Source organism: Juglans microcarpa x Juglans regia, chromosome 1S (assembly GCF_004785595.1).
Source record: "Juglans microcarpa x Juglans regia isolate MS1-56 chromosome 1S, Jm3101_v1.0, whole genome shotgun sequence".
NCBI classification, from domain to species: domain Eukaryota; kingdom Viridiplantae; phylum Streptophyta; class Magnoliopsida; order Fagales; family Juglandaceae; genus Juglans; species Juglans microcarpa x Juglans regia.
Genome location: NC_054595.1, coordinates 9099124 through 9113723, shown reverse-complemented (window position 1 = coordinate 9113723; position 14600 = coordinate 9099124). Strand labels below are relative to the sequence as shown.

The 14600-nt window shown below is 32.7% G+C and overlaps 1 non-coding gene across 1 annotated transcript; it reads right to left on the bottom strand.

The window, feature by feature from the left end:
• Nucleotides 1–10158: 10158 nt before the first annotated feature.
• On the bottom strand, nucleotides 10159–10265 carry LOC121247950. Its single transcript, XR_005937351.1, has one exon. It is a non-coding gene; the product is annotated as a small nucleolar RNA R71 (small nucleolar RNA).
• Between the last annotated feature and the right edge of the window lie 4335 nt (nucleotides 10266–14600).

The window sequence follows — 14600 nt, the reverse complement described above, 5'->3', positions numbered from 1 at the left end:
TCTTCACCACATGAAGGGTAACATCGTATGTGGCTTCGTCTTAAGAATACTCAGGCAACACGGAATGACCTTCATCATGAATAGTCTAGCGCATCCATCAGCTAGAATGCTCTTAGCTTCTCTTTGGGATCATTACTATCCCATTCGAAGTTGTTGATTGTTCTTTATCAATTCAGGGAATACCACTCTATTTTTAATCACACCGGAGAGCATATAGGAGTTTCACTAAGATAATCTCTCATTCTAGCATTGGAGTCGTGTGATAATAGCCGAACTATGCATAATTTTAAAAATAGTGTGAATTCTTATATTTTTATTAGTCTTTGACATATTTATTTATTTTTACAGGAATAGCAAAAAAATAAGCTTGGACATCAACATAAATGGAAGAGATAAAAAGAAAACAGAAGAGATGCAACGGCTAATGTTGGACACTCACAAAACAAGAAACGTAAAGAAGAGAAAAGAAAAAAGAAACCGAAAAAGAAAAGATAGATGGAGAGATAATCATTCATGTGTGAAGACTAAAGTAATAAAAAAAAAAAAAAAAAAGCAGGATGCGTACGAAACAAAAAGAATTAGAAATGGAGATTGGATTCGGGAAATTAAATGAGATGAGAATTTTACGAATAGTAATAAGATAGGTTGTAAATAGTAGTGAGATAGTTTGAGATAAATATTTATTGGGTTTTGGGAAAGGAGAGAGAAAAAATTTAATAAAAAATATTACAAAGTTAAAATATTGTTAGAATATAATTTTTTAATATAATTTTTGTTTTGAGATTTGAAAAATTTGAATTGTTTTTTATTTTTTATTTCAAAAGTTGGGAAAATTGTAATGATTAGTTTGAAAGTGTTTGTATTTGAATGATATTTGAGAAGGAAATAAGATGAGATGAGATTAGATGAGATGAGATGATGTTATGCTGAAAATATTTGCAAGTGTACAAAATCGTAACAAGAAGTAAAATGTTTTAAAGAAAACGGATGTCGAACCCACATAGATTAATTTTGTTATTGAGTATTGAAATTTACTAAATTAATTACTAGTTGAAAAACCGAAACAATGGAAAGATTCTACTATCTAAATTAAATTGAAATACTTAATAAAAATACATTTAAGAATAAAAGAGCATAAAATCTAAGATTGTAAATATAATAAGAATAGATTTAGAGTGTTTGATTTCACCTAGCAAATCTCACACAATGTATTATTCTTTGTTATAGAATTCCAATTATACCAAGTTGATGATAAAAATCCTTTAACTATTTAATATCTTCCCTCGAATAATATTAAAAATATCTCTGACTAATAATCCATCGTATCTCTATGTGAATTTAATTAATTGGAGACTTATTAAGTTCTTTGGATTTTTATTGAAAATCACATTAATCGCAATAAAGTATCTATACTTTCACTCAACTAATGGTGCTTAATCCTAAAACTCTTAATCACAAATCAACTCTCGGTCTCATTGGGATTCAATAGATCAAACAATAATTAGTTAGAAAATTGCAAGCATTAAAAACAAGGAATAAACACTCAATCATGAAAATATTGAAAATAAAATAACTTAGAATATAAATTGTGCGTTCAAGGCTAGACTACATCAAAAATCTAGAAAATAAAACTAGTTCATAATGAAACTAAAAGAATAAAACTAGTGTTTTTCGTTGGAATCGGTTGATGAAGCATGCGGCTCTTGCCTCTGCTCTTTAGATCCGTCTTCTTGAAAGAAACTTAAAGAATAAAAACTAAAACTAAGAAACTGGATTATGGACTATTGAATTCTAAAATTCAAAATCTCCCTATTCATCCCATAAGCCGGAACTAAATAGATGTCAAAATTCAAATTCGATAACAAGAAAAATGCGGCTACAATCTAGCCTAAAGATTTGGAAAATAGTTTATCAAGATAAATGTTAAGATAAAAGAAAATTATTCCAAGACTAACGAAATTATCTAAAATGGAAGATTTAGTAATAAGCAGCTTGATTTGCGGAGTTTGGGAGGATTTGGTGGTCAGCAGATTGATTGCGAAACTCGGAAGGGTCCCACTGGGTAGATGTCATTTGCGCTGAATATAATTGGTCTCCTCGCCCAATGGCCAAGATGTAAGGTTCCTGACCATGATGAAAAACTTCTCTCGCCAACCTACCGAGTGGTAAACCTGCTCGCCTTGATTAGTTGTTGCCCACGATGTCGATTAGGTTGGTCTTTTAAGTTGATCGTTTAGACTGGTCGCCCAATCTAACTGCCCGGAGTCTTGTCGCCAAGTCTTCTTGCCCAGGAGGTAAAACATCTCGCTTATCGCCTAACTTTTGTCGTCAATTTTGGTTGCCATTGGATCTCCTTGTCTAAATCTCCTCGGCTCTCTTTAGATTTCGTCGTCTCTCGTCGGTCTGGATCTATAGTCTCCTCTTTTGTACTAAAATGCTCTCCATTCGCACTAAATATTCTCATTCCTTCAAATCCAAGAAAATAAATAAAAATAGATAGAAATAAAATAAAATCAATACAATTGAAGGAAAACTGACATTTTTCATAAATAAAAGAGTAATAAAAATCATACTTATCAAATACTCTAGACTTAAGCTTTGCTCGCTCTCAAGCAAAGAAAAAGAGAAAAACAATTAAAACAAGCATTGGTTTGATTCATAAAATTTAATGCCGCAAAGATTGCCTAAAGTTTATAATTCCAATAAATCATTTAAGATCAATCAAGTCCAAAAGTTAATTCACAACTCAATTCTACTGCATTATCCATCCTCACATTCATGCATACCTATCATTCTCACTTCATCATTAGCTCTCCAAATAGTTTTATGCAAACAAGTAAATAAATAATAGATCTCTAAAAACTCCATAGGCTTGCTTTTCAAATCATTCTCCACTAATGTATAACAAAAACTATCACCAGGAATCAATAGGTCTTCATTAAACTTGTAATGTAAGGCTAGGTTGAGGGCTACAAAGAAAAGATAGGATTCAAACAAAACAAGAGAACTTAAGTTTGAACACTTAACAAAAAAATATTCTTACTTCTAACACCAACATCTTCTCTCAATCTTGTGAATTTCTCAACATACATCTCTTTATTGTACTTTCAAAGATCTCTCTCTTTACCCCTCTATTCGACAGGTCAGACTTCTTCTTCCTTTTTTTTTCTTTTTTATTTTGAAATAAACCATATCTTTTCGACTGCCTTTGTGGATGACTCTCGTAGGCCTTATCTTGTCGGCCACACAACAGATGAGTTGACTTTTCACAACCCCAAACTTATGATTAACTTTACTTGTAATCTTTCTACCTCTTTTTCATTTCATGCTCTTGTGAGTCTGTGATTTTGTGTAAGCTTAGTTCTCTTGAAATGTAAGGAAATCAGTGTTTAAGCTCAAATAAGGTAATCAAACAAGTTCTAGAGTAAGTTAAGACCTTACAAATTCACAAAATTCATAATACATTTCTCTAATTAATGATTATGATAAGCATTCATTGAATATAGAAAATCTCAAATTAAGCAAAATCAAGTCAAGGATTAACAAATAAACTCAAGAAATAAGATGTTTTCCTAAAAATTATAATAGATTTCAACCATATTCTTATCATAGGCTTTTTATTCATCAAACCATACTATTTTTATTATTTTTATTATTATTAATTTGTTTTAAACATAAACTCCCTTCCCCCAACTTAAATAACACATTGTCCTCAATGAGAAATAAGAAGAAAAATGAAAAAGAATGAGAAAAAGTAAGAAGTGCTCCTTCGATTTCCAATTGAATGTTGTCCTTGAAAGTGCAACCGTGTAACACATTGGAGAGTCCCCAAACTTATGCAAACCTACAAGATGAAAAAAATAAAATAAAAAGATTAAACAAAAATAAAAATTAAAGAGAAAAACAAAAAAACTTGGGTTGCCTAAAAAAAACGCTTTACTTAAAGTCTATAGCTAGACATTATCCTCTCATCATTTATCATTGGTGAGATTGATATAACACTTTTTTGAGTTAAAGTGTCCATCCACATAGGGTTTTAATCTCTATCCATTTACTTTAAATGTCCATTTTGTCTCGTAATGGACTTCAACCGCTCCATATAGAAAAATACGAGTCACAACAAATGGTCCCAACCACCTAGATCGCAACTTTCTTGGAAAAAATCGAAGTCTTGAATTGAATAATAAAACTTTCTGCTGCACTTTGAACTCACTTCTCAAAATATTCTTATCATGCCATCTTTAGTTTTATCTTTGTAAATCCGAGTATTCTCATAAGTATCATTACGAAACTCATCAATCTCGTTGATTTGCAATATTCTCTTCTTGCCAGCTGCTTGTAAATCAAAGTTTAGTGTTCTCATTGCCCAATAGGTTCTGTGTTCTAGCTCCACGGGTAGATGACATTCTTTTCCATAAACGAGCTGATGAGGTGACATTCCAATCGGTGATTTAAATACTGTCCTATAAGCCCATAATGCATCATCTAAGCTTCTCTCCCAGTCTATCCGAGAGATACTCACATTCTTCTCTAGTATGCGCTTCAGCTCCCGATTAGACACCTCGACCTAGCTGCTCATTTGAGGATGGTATGGTGTTGCCACGTGATGGGTAACTCCATACTTAGTCAGTAGTGCTTCAAAATGGCGATTGCAAAAATGCTTCTCACCATCACTGATTATGGTTGTCGGAGTTCCAAATCATGAAAAGATGTTCTACCGCAGGAAATTCACTATGACCCTCGCATCATTGGTTAGCAAGGCGACCGCTTCCACCAATTTAGAGACATAATCTTTATTATCTTTTATTTCCAAATCGAACTCTTGTAAGAGCAAAATCCATCTTAATAGTCTCTGTTTGACAACCCTCTTTGACAACAAGTATTTAAGAGCGGAGTGATCAGTGTAGATGACCACCTTTGAACCTATCAAAGAAGAACGAAATTTGTCAAAAGCAAACACAACCGATAACAATTCTTTTTCAGTAGTACCATAATTAAGTTAAGCTTCTGTTAAGGTTCGACTTGCATAATAAATAACATGAAAATTTTTATCTTTTCTCTACCCCAAAACAACCCTTATAGCATAATCGCTAGCATCACACATTAATTCAAAAGGTAAATTCCAATTCAGTGATACAATGATAGGTGCTGAAATGAATTTCTTTTGAATTTCAAGATCGAATAATGATAGGTGCTAGTTGTTGCCCACGATGTCGTTTAGGTTGGTCTTTTAAGTTGGTTGTTTAGACTAGTTGCCCAATCTATCCGCCTAGAGCCTTATCGCCAAGTCTTTTCGCCTAAATCTCCTCGGCTCTCTTAAGATCTCATCACCTCTCGTCAATTTGGATCTGTAGTTTCCTCTTTTGTACCAAAATGCTCTCCCTTCATACTAAATCTTCTCATTCCTTCAAATCCAAGAGAATAAAGAGAAACGTATAGAAAAAAATAAAATCAATAGAATTGAAGAAAAACTTACACTTTTCATAAATAAAAGAGTAATAAAAATCATATAAAATTCATACTTATCAAATGGGATGAAAAATATTTCCAAACATCCCTTAAGTCTAAGGTCTATAAATAGACCGCATACATATGCAACAACATATATATATATATATATATATATTTATACACACACACGACACAAGAGACAAGGGCTCATTCTGGACGAATGAACAAAATCAAAGAAGAAAAAGAAAAAGAAACCAGAGCTGCAATAGCAGCAAGAAGAAGAAGAGAAAAATAAATTGGAGTTGTACCTCTATTTTTAGAGTTATGTTTAAGTTTCAAAGTACTGTAATTTTTATTTCTCTTTAATTTCTTTTAAATATTGTCTTGATGTGTATTTATGTTCAGATTTTGAAGTTTATTTTCATGAACATGTCTGGCTAAGTATTCAACTAAGGTTGAGGATGAAACCCTATTTAAGATTAGTAATATTGTAATAGTTTGCTAGAAATTTCCTAGTGGAATTTCTATTGATTTTAGGAATCTCGTGAAAACTCCATAAGTTTTTATGAATCGACTAATCGTACAAGTTTTAGTCTGTTAACATAGTCAGTGTTATTACTCACTATGGTGCTAGAAATATGAGTTTAATTATTTGAGATAGTTAGAAGTGTCAAAATGCGTTATGGTTTATGCCATTAGACTCAGTTGATTATTTAGGATATTATGACGCAATAATCAATTTTCATAATTTTGGACGTAACGCTTGTTCGAAATTGTGAAATTAATTTTAGGGGCACTTCGGGGTTGAATTTCGGTAAACGATTTTCACTATAGGTTAATATGAATATTTAAGATTTTTAAGTACTAAGTTTATTATACATTTTTTTGGAGTAAATAGTAATCTCGATAAGCACACCCAATATAGTGTTTTCAAAATCACAGTGTGGAATGTCCAAATTAGGTTAGAGAAGTTTCATTTTGACACTTGGCAAGATCTTAGCCGCACATAGTTAATAGTATTAGACACTTGGCACCATAAGGAGCCATTAGATGGATTTGTGCAGGAAATCAAGGTGTGAGATTATGTCATCTAAGCAAAACTTTATTTCATCTGATTAACCAAATTGTGCCAGACTAGAGAGGGTTTCAATTCTAGCGAAACCATAAATGGTCGGAATTCAATTGAAACCCCAAAAACAAGGTTGAAATTGAAACTCTAAACAGTTTCCTAAACCCTAAAAGTTGGCCTCAAAACCATTTTTAATTGTATTTCCAGTATTGTGTTTAATCACTTGATTAAATCACTTCCACATGCTATTAATTAATCCAATCCTTGTCATGACATCATTATTCAACCTTTTAAACCTTGGAATTTTGATTGAGCCAAGAAAAATTGGATTTGGGCTTGATAGCATCCCAAACCCTAACCAAACCCCATTTAAACCCCAAATTGAAGCCCACTTGGTTGAGGGCCCACCAAGACCCACAAATTTGGCCACCTTGGCAAAGTTTCTTGAAGAAGTTTCCTTTCCCACATGGCAGACCATCCACTGCCCTTGACTGCAGCCAATAGTGCCTTGATGTGAAGGAGAAATTTACCTCATCAACGTCCATACCTCACAGTTGCTGCAGGCAGTCTTTGCTCCTCACTATTCTTCACTTTGGCCCAGTTTGTATTCGTAAGTCATCTCAACTCATTTCAACTCATCTCAACTCATCTCACTACTATTCATTATTATTCATCAACTTTAACTCACAAATCTCACTACTATTCACAACTCATCTCAATACTATTCACAACCCATCTTAACTCATCTCAACTCATCTTCGAATCCAAACGATACCTTTATGTCACATAGCTACCTCCAATCAAGGGTCATTCAAGCCCATAACTTTCCCCTCCAGAAGTCTAAATTCATGCAAGACACATTTCACTCCCTTTAATCACTTCTTCACCCCGTTCTTATAGAGAAACTCAAAAGAGCTCTCTCGGGCAGATTATGGGTCTTTGTGCATGGAGATTTTTGACCCTTTGTAAGTATTTTCGCACGATGACTCCTGCATAAAAGCTGTTCTTCTTTGAGTGAAATTTCCGAGGATATCTTATTAGTCTCATTCCATACTCATTTGATCGATCAAAAGTCTTTGAGTGAAGGTCATTCTGGGCGTGAAACTGGATAGTATGTCATGTTTTGGACATTTTGACCAAGCTAATGGACATATCTTGGTCTGAAAATTTAATGGAGTGTTGTTAGCATGTGATTATGAATGTTTATTGAGGTTTTATTGCATGACTAAAAATTTTGATGATAGATTTCCCTAGATCTAGAAACTTGAAACTGAAAGTGGAAAAACAGTTTTTGATTTGAGAAAGTTTGAATATTCGTGGTTTAATCTTACTTTAAAGGGTTTGATATTTTTATGTGATGATCCTAAGCCTCTTATATACATGTTAGGATGTTATTTTGAAGATATTTAGTATTACTTTTAAATATGTGATTTTTCTATGCAAGAGGATTTTGGTTAGGCCTAAGATTTGATGTTTTGGGTTAGATCCATGTTTTATTGAGTTTTAGCCATGTGATTATAAGTTTGATGGTTGGTTCTTCTTTAGAACACATCTTTAAATCATGTGATGTTTTAGTTTGAAGATCACATTTCTTTAAGCCATGGATCAAGAGGTTGATCAAAGTTAGTTGAGAGCAAAGTTTCTGTTTTTAGACTATGTGTAAAACCAAAAACTCCAAGTGTTATTTCGTGATTTTGGTGACTTTTGTTTGATTATTTAAAATATGGTTGATCTTAGGATGATGTTACGAATATGTTAGAAGTAAGATTTGATTTTTTGGAATTCTTGGAGATGTTTTGAATTATATCAAAGCTTGTGATTCAAATGTTTGTTTTTAGTTAAAAAATTTGGATCTTTTTACTAAAAAGTTTTGGGTTGATGATTAGTAAGTTCTTGTTGGATGTTTTAAGTATGTTTTTAAACTTAGGATAGGAAGATCTTTGTTGCAAAAATTTGATTTGATCATGAGTTTTGAAATTAGAAGAAGTGCGACAAAAATCAAGGGGAAAATTCTATGGATGTTTCGGCCATAGTGTGTTTTCTATAGTTGTGATTTGTTTTAAGTTTTTTTGAGTTAATATTTGAGTTTAGGACAAAATTTATATGAAGAATGTAAATTTTGAAAATTTTTAGAGTTAGGATGTGAAATCTTTAAGTTCGGGGTAAAATGGTAATTTTTTCACATGTAGAGGGTTAAATGGTAATTTTACTCTAAGTTAGCTTATTTTCATGCTTCTAATTGTTAGTGATTAAATTTCTAACTTTTAGAATCACTATTTTTAGTTTCTCGTGTTTCGTACTTTATTCTCGTAGAACGCGACGATCGAGGTAAGTTAGTTCTTAACTTACTATCAGTTTACTATATATATTATTCATGAGATTGATTTTTCTCAATTATTTTTGTGTTCAACAATATGTTGTTCTTGCTTCATATCAATTGAGAGAGAAAATTCTTGGTACGAGTTCAATCATATTTTTCTCATGATATAAAATAATCCTAATAAGTTGATAGCCTAATTCATAATTTTGGTAAAAATAAAATCTAATATCTTTTGTGATTTGTTTTAACAGGTACAAATGATGATTTGATTTTATATTTTTTAGTGTAGAATAACATACTTTAGATATTTTCTTAAAAAAAAAATAATATTTTCCATGATAACACGATTGATTTCTAGATTATCATATAGATGTCCAGGAAGAATAAATTATTATAAATATATTACTATGAATTAATGAGGTGGATTCCAAGACCTTAGTTCATTCTCCATTAATAGTTTATTTGGTGTTTAGATTAATTGCATCTTTAAAATTTATTTTAGTTATTTTGTTAGCTTTTTAAGTTGATTATTTCTTTCTTTGCTTCATTGATTGTTTAGTTCCTAGTTTCTTATTTTATTTTAGAACTCATTTTGCTGAATTAGATTAGAATTTATTTAGTTTGTATTTGATTGGTTTCCTACACTTTTACAAGTCCCTGTGGGCTTGATCTCGTTCTTGCTAAACTATATTTTCGTACAGTTGTGAGTATAATTAAAATTTTACAAGAGGTTTTGGCATTGTTGTCGGAGACTTGTTTAGGAAAATACATTGAATATTGACTAAATTTATTCTTCTACTAGTTGTAGTTAGTTTTTTTATATAAAAGAAATTCAAAAATTCAATTTTTTTTTTTGTAATATTGTGTTGTGTATGAAAACGTGGATACATGATCATACACATTGTCTTACTAGTCTAGATTCTGATTCTTTGTCTGTAGTGGGGTAAAATCTTGAAGATTCAAAAACTCTTAGGAAGTTGTTTTCACCTATTACCACCAACCCTCCATCATGTATAGTGTTGTTTGCAACTACTGTAGCAAACTTTGAGTTGAAGTCACAGATAATTTAATTGCTGCCCACTTTTCAGGATTTTGTGAGAGAAAATCCTTACATGCATGTAAAAGATTTTCTTGAAATTTGCACTAACTTTAAGTTTCAAAATTTCACTGATGAGTTAGTTTGCCTATGCTTGTTTCCATTTTTAAAAGGATAAGGCAAATGCGTGACTTAATTCTCTATGTTCTAGATCTATCACTTCTTGGAATATTCTTGTTACAAAATTTCTCTATAATTTTTTTGCCAATGTTAAAAACCAATGCTTTGAGGAGAGAGATTGCTGATTTTTATCAAGAAGATAATGAAAGTTTTTATGAGAGTTGGGAGAGATTTAAGGACTTGATTCTTAAGTGTCCCCACCATGATTTTGAGACATGGAGGCGTGTAACAACCCGATCCTAAGATTAGGCCATAAGATAAGTTCTATATATTTTTCATATAACTATAAATATTCTACTATTATTATTATTATTATTATTATTATTATTATTATTATTTTATCAGATTTTACATTGTTAAATTTAATATGATAAGTATGATATTGTTATTGTTACTATTGGTATTTTATTTGTATGAACCTTCAGATTTTGCAATTGCCAATAGTTCTTTTGTTTTTAAGCCTTGTTTCCTTCTATCTCCACCCGTAAGTCTCATCCTTATCTCCTGATTGTATAATCCAATACTTATCTCAACCAACTCAGAAATCCTATCCTCAATCCTCCATTTTTCCTCTTTTTAAATCCCACGAAGTCGCTATTCAACATAACACAACATAGAGAAGAGGAAAACTCACTCACAACAAACCTTCCCCCACATCTCAGTCCTATTTTACACTCCTCAATAGAGCACTGACAGCAGCAACCAAAAGGGCCATGACTCAATGACGGAAACATAACGACCGCGACGACTCCACTGCCTAGACCACGCATGACCGTGAAGAGCTCCATGCACTGTCATGCGTACACCACACTGCGGCCTCTTGCACCCGTAGACGAGCACCTCGACACAGCTAGCCACCTTGAGGACGTCAGAGCACCTCTCGGACAACACAAAAATCGCCGACTAGTTGTTTCCCGTCAAACCCACATCTTCCCGGTAAGCCCATCGTGTCGGTCACCATTTTCTCTTCTTAAGACTTTTCGATTTTACAGTTCTCTCTCTCTCTCTCGACGTCACACCACCCTTCCTAGGAACCCAGTCGTGTCACCGGCCACTTCCAGCCACCATGGAGTAGGGGTGACAATATGTGACACGACCCGTTAACCCAACAAGAATACGACACGATAAAAGCGGGTTAGGATTTACCCTTAACGGGTTTGGGTCAAAACGGGTTGACCCATTAAGACATGATAGCTTAACGGGTTGATAACGGGTCAACCCGTTATGACCCGTTATAACCCGTTATGTCCCGTTAAGAAAGTTAAAATTATAATTATTCCCTTATACCTAAAAAATAAAAATGTTGGAATTTTAATTTCGATATTTTTATTTTTTGGATTGTAATTTTGGACTCGTACTTAGTTTTATATTTTTTATAGATATTGTGATTTTAATATTTATATAAAATTATACTAAACTTAACTAGATAAAATGAGTTAATTTTGGGTATGTTTCAATCCATTTACATAAACGGGTCAAAACGGGTTGACACGACACGACCCGTTATGTTAATAAGTCGTGTTAGGGTTTGAGATTTTGACACGAGAAGCTTAACGGGTTGGGTTAGGGTTGACTTATATAGTATAATATACATGTCTTGACAATATGAACACGACCCGTTAATACGATTTGACACCCCTACCATGGAGCTGCCATCACCTTAGTCTCCCTCCCTTGGTGAGTTTCGGCCTTGTACTACACGCCTCTCTCCCGAGCCTCTGTTCTCTTCATGTTATAAGTTATGTTTTTAGGTTGTTGGTTTACTATGAATAGATGTTAATAATATTACATATATGCCCTTTAATCCCTTCCCGTAATATCTTGGAGGTTTGTTTTAAAGATAATTACTTTTATAACCTTGCACTGAAGTATATGTTAAGTTGTCTCATTTATAAGGAATGGACTTGTATTTTAATTTGGGCTTGATTTTATCACATTTAAGTAACTGTTTTAGTGATTTTTATTGGTCTGGGATTGTAATCAAGCTAAAGTTTCACTTAAATAAATATGAGCAATTAGACTTAAATTATTGTAGAAAGCATTTAAAGGAATTGAAGTATATTTTTTATTGAGCCTATTATTTTTATTAATATTCTAATTGACTATTTAACTAGATTTTAATAAAATTATTAAGTTAGATTTTAAATAGAAATTAAAGAATATGTTATGAGTTTTGAATAATATTATTATGTATTAATCTAAGTGTAATTAAATATGATTAAGCCTATTTTATTACTCGAATGTTTCAGCAATTATTTTGATAAACTTAGATATATATATTTAAATTATATTTGAAAGATTAGATATCATATTAGTATTTAAAGTTCAATAGTAAATAGTAAGTGTTTAATCTTTATTTTAAAAGCTTTTAAATTCAATGCCTATCATATGAAAAGAATTTCTATTGTTTATTATAATAGATTTGATATAATTATGCTATTGAAGTTGTAGATTGAAAATAAAGAAATATGTTAAGAATATTTAAATGATATTAATATTTATTAGATTTCTTATAAGATTGAATAATTATGTTAAGAAATGAAACCTATTTTAAGAATTGAGGTTTTTATGACTTATATCCCAAGTATTATACTAAGTTATATATTGGAAGTAAAAATATGCTATTAATATTTTAAATAATCTAAAGACATCAATATTCATTGATTTTGGTGATAAAAAGAATATTTTCTATGATATGAATTTAATTAAGTGGGATATTAGTATATGTTGTTCCCAGACAGATTCAGTAATAGTTAATACTACGTATAGGTGGCGAGCTACAAAGTGAGATTTAAGAAGAAGCACAACGAGGTAAGTAATTTGATCACAAATTAGGATCATTACAGTTTAGCTTATATAGATTATTATTAGTGATAGTGCTTTGACAGCCATTTTTAGTACCACTCATGTCATATGCAAACATGTCATCTAACATAGCATACGATCATGTCATTCCGCATTATGTTCAAATTCAGAAACTATAATTATGTATGTATTATGTCATGCGTCTCATATGCATAAGATACGTAAGCTATCTTAAGTTGAAGTGCAATATAAGATCAGATCAGTTAATCAGATGACCATTCAGATGCATGGTACCAATGCAATTCAGTTTCAAGGTGGATGTGCAAGCCATGGACTCAAGCGTGGTCCACCACTATGTAACGCCTGTTATTGTGGTGGGACTTTTTATAGAATGATTTTAGAAAAGACAACGAAAATTACCGTTTGATTTAAAACTTTTTACTTCCATACCCAGGGTGCAAGACATTACATTATAAAATAAAATGTGTTTTGGGAATAAAAGAGGTTTACAACGGAAAACATTAATCTGAAGATAAAAAGGCCTATCATACAATTAAAACTCTCATGCCTAGACTTCCGTACTCTTCCCCTTAGGCCGTGTTCGTCCTGACGCGTACTGCTCATTTAGTTCCTGTGGGGGAGGGGCACACATAAAAACTAAAATGAGTCGAATACTCAGGAAGCATTATTTCATACAATTAAAATAAAATAACATAGGTTTTCATTCATGCATTCATCATTCCATACATATTATACGTACATGCGTACATGCATTCTTTTGAAAACATCACTAGGCGGGATTTTTCTTTGAAAATAGTTTTGTTTTCGTAAAACGTATCTCCCGTCAGTACCTTCATTTCTTCAAGAGTTTGTGCATTCATACATTTTTTTGATCACTTTCTTTGGCCAATACACACTGTTACGCCCCGTGTGTTGGGGTTAGTGGTCTTCCTTTGGACCCGGACTCCACTAGTGGCACAGGTTGGGAATCCCTTTCAGTCAGGGGTAGCACTGGGTGCACTACCAGTACTACTTACCTGGCATTGCAATTTTCCCATTCCTTTGGTACCCTTTTCATTCATTGATGTGGCCGTTACGTATTTTCATACATTAAACGTTCAGTCCTTTCTTTTAATTCAGTTCTTTCCTTTTCAGTCCTTTTCATTTATTAATTCATTCAAAGAAAAATGTCATTTAAAAGCATGAGCTTAAATATAATCTTCCATGACATCATTTAAAGCATCATTTCATAAAACATCAGTTGACTACATGTCACATCACCTATAGTCAAAGTGACATGGCCCCGTCATGCTTCTGTTGCGCACTCTTACACTTGTTCTGTCACTTCGCACATACTCCCAGCCATAAGTCAACTACATGGTGACACATGTCATCTTAGACTATAGGCCACATCGCAACTACTTTGGAACACTGTTCCATAGTTTTTGACACTACTCATCACGCTCTACGCTCATCAACTATGCAACCATCCTTATCTTTGCGACACGCCACACGGTGTATTACTTCACACCTCATGGAGTACACTCCACGTGTACTCCCTTCACACACGCTACGCCACATCACTACTACAGCACACACTTCACACCCACACTTTATAGCATAGTCCACAACACTTACAGCACACTACACAGATACTCCCGACACTTCACTACACAGCGAACTCCACAATTACTGACAGCACAGTCCACAACCTAACCAACCAACTAACATTTAACATA